We start from the raw sequence: 6,021 nt of genomic DNA, 5'->3' as shown, positions 1-6,021 counted from the left end.
CGTGGCTATCAGGTGTTGTTTAACCGTGTAGTCTGATCATCAGAGGTCTTTGCAACCAATTAGTCCTAGAGTTACTTGTTTGTGCAACAAAAATTTTGAGTAGCTGGTTTGCGCAAAACCTTCCCCAAGAATTGCTGGTCTATGCAATTTTCTCTCAACATTACGAACATGGATCCCAGTCCCATTGCTTCTCTTCACTCGTGAACAAGCTGCACACCAGTACGACATACAGTTTCAGAAAAGAGGCTTACCAATGGTCGGAAACTTTTTGATAAGTGTTGAAGTTGCATGGCTGATGATATCTTGGTTCGAATTGGTAACTTTTTTGGTAATCCAGCGTGTGTTGTTCATTCCTCCTTATTATCTTCACATGCATTCATTTGCTTAAGTAATTCAATTTTATATTTGCAAAGAATGGGACTTCACTATCATCATTTCATTTGTGCGTGGGCTGCCTCTATATCGACAGGCCAGTTACAATGTAATATGCTCACTTTCGAAGATTTACAGTATGATAGAGCCCGATTGGCGCATCAATCTGTTTCTCTTTACAGTAAGTTGAATTCTGAGCAGCTGCTTATTTATCATGAAATTACAGGTGCTCTGTCTGGGCGGAGGCGGCACCGACCATGGTCAGATGGGTGAGCTCCGTCTGGGCGGAGGCGGCACCGACCATGGTCAGATGGGCGAGCTCCTTCTGGCAGAAGACGACCTTGAGCTCGCGGGGCGCGATGCAGCTCTGTGGCAGTGGCTCACGGTCGGTACCGTTCACCCGCGTCAGCGGGCACCGCCGCTTGAACTACCCGGGGTCCCCCTTGCACGCCACCATGACGCCGCAGTCGTCGATTTTGACCTGATCCATGGGGCACCCGTTGGTGAGGTTCAGAGGGCAGCCCAGCGCCGGGCACTGCCCGCCGGCGCTGAACAGGGGTGTGACCACCGTCGCCAGGTTGAAGCCGTCCTCGAGGCTCACGCTGTACGTCGCCAGGTCCTCGGTGGAGTGCACGGCCAGCTGGACCACCGTCCTCGGCGGCGACGAGCCCGTGTCGCAGCTGGTCGGCGTCCTGCAGAAGGTGCGCGCCACCACGCTGCCAGCCCAGAAGGTGTCCGGGAAGGGGAAGGAGACCAGCCCCCCGTTGGGGTCGAGCTCGACGGTGTTGTCGGAGATGGAGGAGAAGTTCCCGTTGGGGGTGACCAGCGGGGTCACGGGGAACGGGCAGAGGTTCTGCAGGGTCAGCTTGGTGTCCACCGCCGATGCCGCCAGAGCGGCGGCGGCCGCAAGCAGAAAGGCGAGGGCGAGGCGCTCGGCCATGGTAGCCATGTGCTCTTGTTTCTTGGCTTTGCAGGGGTGGTGATGAACTGGTGATATCGTTTAGGCGGACGTGCAAGGCTGTTTATATAGGCAAGGCGCCGTGAGTGCTATGCGTGTTAGAATAACCATGGAGTTCTACGGTTACTTAGCTACGAAGGAGAGCTAGCATCACACTGATTTTTATTCACTCTGCATTCCAGCCCGTATGGATCGATGGATGTCTGGATTGGTCCCGTCATGGCGAACGTGGTTTCTATTCTTGAGAATGTAGCCTGCCCTTGTTGAGCAGAGATGCATCTAATTTCTTCCCGGAGGTTACATTAGCTACTTCCGGATGTGGCGTACTGGTCTTCTCCAGCCCGGTGCATAGCTAAGTATGTGAAGAATCAGTATAAACTGGTCACCGCCCACCCAAACTGAATTCAGTTCTGCAGGGGAATGGAGCTTCCACTTATAAAGTTATCACCAACTCATCATCAGGTTTCTCTTTCTGTACTAGGCACACTCGCAGACCTCAGAGTCATGGACTTATCCTCAAGATATGGTCTCTTGCAGTTATCAACTGTGCATCCAAATTAGTGATCTTGCTAATAAAAGAGCCATCGTCATCCTCGTTGGGACGCAAGAAGGCCTCCAACGTTGCGGCTATTTTCTTTATTGATGCCATCCTCATCCTCATTGGGTATCTGAAGAATCAGTATAAACTGGTCACCGCGCACCCAAACGGAAATTCAGTTCTGTAGGGGAATAATCAGGAACCCTTCAAACACAAGGAACAGATCTGCGTAGACGTTTTGGGTTTTTCAGAATGTTTTGAGGATGCACCATGAACAGCACCCGCTGTTAATAACTTCGAATAATAAGCGCATGAAAAATAAGTGGGTTCAGCCTGAACAGGCATCTTTTCCTTTATCCACTAAGCAGAATGTAAATGTGGCAGCTAGCAGAATAACAGGTTTCAGGATGTCACAAGAATATGCTAGGTTCTGATGGCCATATTGTGTTTCGAAGAGCTGGTTTAGTGACTGAATAATTGTTTACAGGACAGTGGAAAGGGTTATCCATGAATTGAGTATCCGTTGCATTTGGTTGCCTCATCCGGACTTCTGCAATATCAGCCTCGACAAGATTCAATACACTTGTCATCTTTATTTTGGCTAGCAATCCCATTTACTTGGAGGAGCCGAGGTGTTCCTGGTGTGCATCACGAGCACAAAGGAAGAGCACCAACTCCAAGAGGACCGCACTGCCGTGATCATGAAGATGAGAGACAGCAGGATCATGAAGACGATGTGCACGATGCTAGATCTGCACGAGTTCTTTGGTTACTTAGCTACGAAGGAGAGGATCACACTGATTTTTATTCACTCTGCATTCCAGCCCGTATGGATCAATGGATGCCTGGATTGGTCCCGTCATGGCGAGCGGTTTCTATTCTTGAGACTGTAGCGTGCCCTTGTTGAGCAGAGATGCATCTAATTTCTTCCCGGAGGTTACATTAGCTACTTCCGGATGTGTTCTCCAGCTGGTGCATAGCTTCTTTCACATGGAGTGGTTCAGACGATATATCTGATATTAGTAATTTTGCTTGCCCGCGCGCCAGGTTCTTGCTCTATGAAGAATACTTACTGACCATGCATTTCTATCAATTTTAGGAACAGACAAGAACCAGTAGCACGTTCCGCGGTGCTGGGGACAAAACTGAACGAAGGCGTGTCGGTCCAAAGACGTGGGCGGCCTGGGGATCCGGTGCACGCAGAACCTCAAGCTCCTTCATCGTCTGCACTCCGACAGTGACGCGCCCTGTGGTGCCTCGTCGCCGCTCTGCTTTGGCCGGACATCACTGGCTGCAGCTGGTGCCGCTAGCTCTCTGGGTTGATGCCTGGCTCTCCGAGATCCCGCTGTCCCCGCCTTGTTCACGCACGCACTGGCGGACGATCACGTCAGTGTGCGCACGGTGTTCATCGGCACCAAGATTGGTTTGGATCGGACTCGGGAAGTAGCCGTCACAGCTAGGAGTCGGGGCTTCGATCTCCCTGACTGCGGTAGTTTTGGCGTTGGCGTCGGCGTGGCGGATGTTAAAGAAATCCGTGGCGACAAGGTCAGGGTCGCAGCTGCGCCATGAGCAGGAAAAGGCCGGGGCCACTTCAAAGTTGGGCTCGAGGAAAAATGCGAGGAGAGATGGCGCGTGGAGCGCGCGCAAACTGCGCGGACGAGGCTCGGGGGGGGGGGGCAGGCGGTAGGAAGATCTCGCGGATAATATAGCGTGCCTTGTACCAATCAATGGAACCATCGGGTTTCTACTTGAGCTTGAAGACCCATTTGCAGCCAACTATATGATGATGAGGAGGTGGCGGGACGAGGCGCCAAGTGTTGTTGTGACAGAGAGCCTAAAACTCTGAATCCGTAGCAGTCTTCCAAGCTGGAGTTGCAAGAGCATCAAGAGGTGAGACTGGTTTCGCGGCAAAAGCATGTTTAGCGGGGTTGTAGCGAATCATGCCATCGAAGAGCTTGCGCGGTTGGACCACCTCATTGCGCAGGCGCGTGCACATCTGGTGGATGGGAGAAGCAGAGTCCCACGGTCGGAGACGCAGCTGGAGGAGAGGAGCCTCGCGACGAGGCTGCACTGCCCTCATCATCATATAGTGATGGGAGAGGGCGGTGGTGACGCACTGGCGAGAGCAAAATGAGAGTTTTCTGGTGTTGTATTGTCGGAGATTCGGCCAGCAGGCACAACCGAAGACATGGAGAGTATTGTAGTTGATGGGAGTTTTGAAAAGTTTGTGAACAGGTGTGGAAAATTGTAGATGACTCGACTAGGCATTCGATTGATAAGATAGTAGGCTGTGAGGATGGCATCGTCCCAAAACCATATAGGGACAGAAGCTTGGGCTAGAAGTGCAAGAGCTGTTTCAACTAGTTGTCTATGTTTCCTTTCAATGGCGCCATTTTATTGGTGGGTGTGAGGACATGTGATGCGATGGATTATGCATGTGTCATTGAAGTAGTGGTGTAATTTTTGATATTCTCCTCCCCAATCGGATTGGATAGAGAGGATTTTCTTGCCAATGGAGCTCTCAACTTGGTTCAGGAAATGATAGAACACATTCTCAACATCAGATTTATGTTTCAACAAATAAACCCAACTAAATGGGAAATTCATTTAAGATGGAGGATGGAGAGGAGCACGTGTTGGGCATACACGGTGGCGCGGCGTGGTGGCCATTTGTGATTTGGGATGAGGCGCAGGGAAGAGGGAGCATGGGAGAGAATGCCGGAGAGAGACAGACGGACAACGCTCGGTGCCTGGGTTGCTCGTCGCCTCCGTCTGCAAGCACGGTTTCTCCCCGTCACGGCTCATTAATCCGTGTGGGTCCGGCATACAACCGCATGCAACATCGACGTCGTATTCTCCATTTATTGGTGCGCGTACAACATTCAATTCCGGCCAAATCAACAATCTTGGTGCACCGAACATCGGTCGAGATAACAGTTCCATCTAGTCCTGAAAGCCAAAACTCCATCCCAAGTAAATTTACAAAAATCGTCCAAGAAGTTTACATAATAACTAAAACCTCCAGCAGATTCACAGCTGGACCCTACACATCCGTGTGGACTAACTCAAGAGGAAATTGGGAAACACGTCTAGACAACTCATAAGAGAGTTGATGGACTTTGGCCTGTTGACAAGCCTCACACACATGTGACACAGGCTCATTATTTGGCAAAAAAACCTAATTTATTTGATCGAAGAATGGCTTGGACGATTGGTGAAGCTGGGTGACCGAGGCGACTGTGCTAGAGTTCCTTGGAGGGGGTGGCGGCGAGGTTGGCATGATGAGTGCGAGATGGAGTTGGAATCGGGTATAGTCTGTCCCTAGCTTTACCGTGGAGCAGGGTTGTTCTCGTGGTGAGATCCTTCACAAAAAAAGAAGTTGGATGAAGTTCAACAAAGCATTGATTATCGTTGGTGAGTTTATGAGCGGAGACGAGATTTTTTGCTGATTTTAGGAGTGTGGAGGACATTCTTTAGATGCAAAGAGTTAGTTGAACCAATGTGTGAGATGGGGATGTGCATACCATTCGCGACCTGTATCTGGTCGTTTCCCTTCTAGGCATCGTGCAAGTTGAGGCGTTCCATGTCGTTCGTCATGTGGCATGTCGCGCCGAAGTCCAGGTACCAGCTCGGATCAGCGATGTCGCCGATGGAGGTGTAGCCAGCCATGCGGCTGGATGTCTCCGGCTGGATCGCATGGTTGAAGCGGGAGTAGCACCGCAGTGCATCATGCACCTTGATGTCGCGGATCTAGCAAGTGGACTTGCCACTGCATCCACGTCCGCCTCCCTGAGCGTTGCCACCGCGCCCGAAGTTGTCGTAGCGGTTGTCACCATCGCGGCTGCCTACTTGACGGCCTCCTCCATAGCCACGGCCAACGCCGTCACCGCGCCCACGGCCTCCACGGGACGCGTTGTTGGTAGAGTGCTGAAACTGGGCGCCGCTGTAGTTGTTGGTGGTGGAGGAGCGATCGATGTTCTGCGCCTCGTATGCAGTCATGTGACCATAGAGATCACTGACGGTGAAGTCCTCACCCTTTCCGGTCATCACCGTGATTGACGCGGTGAAGTTGTCGAAGTTGTCCCCGAGGCCAACGAGGATGTAGGAGACAAGCTCATCGTCCCCGAGCGGTTTGCCGATCGACGCCATGGTG

General features: G+C 51.6%; 1 pseudogene; it reads right to left on the bottom strand.

The window, feature by feature from the left end:
• Window positions 1–592: 592 nt before the first annotated feature.
• Window positions 593–1,321, bottom strand: LOC124646895 (annotated as a pseudogene).
• Window positions 1,322–6,021: the final 4,700 nt, after the last annotated feature.

This window comes from Lolium rigidum, chromosome 4 (genome assembly GCF_022539505.1).
Source record: "Lolium rigidum isolate FL_2022 chromosome 4, APGP_CSIRO_Lrig_0.1, whole genome shotgun sequence".
NCBI lineage: Eukaryota > Viridiplantae > Streptophyta > Magnoliopsida > Poales > Poaceae > Lolium > Lolium rigidum.
Note: the sequence above shows the minus strand (reverse complement) of the source record. Positions and strands in the feature narration are given on the sequence as shown.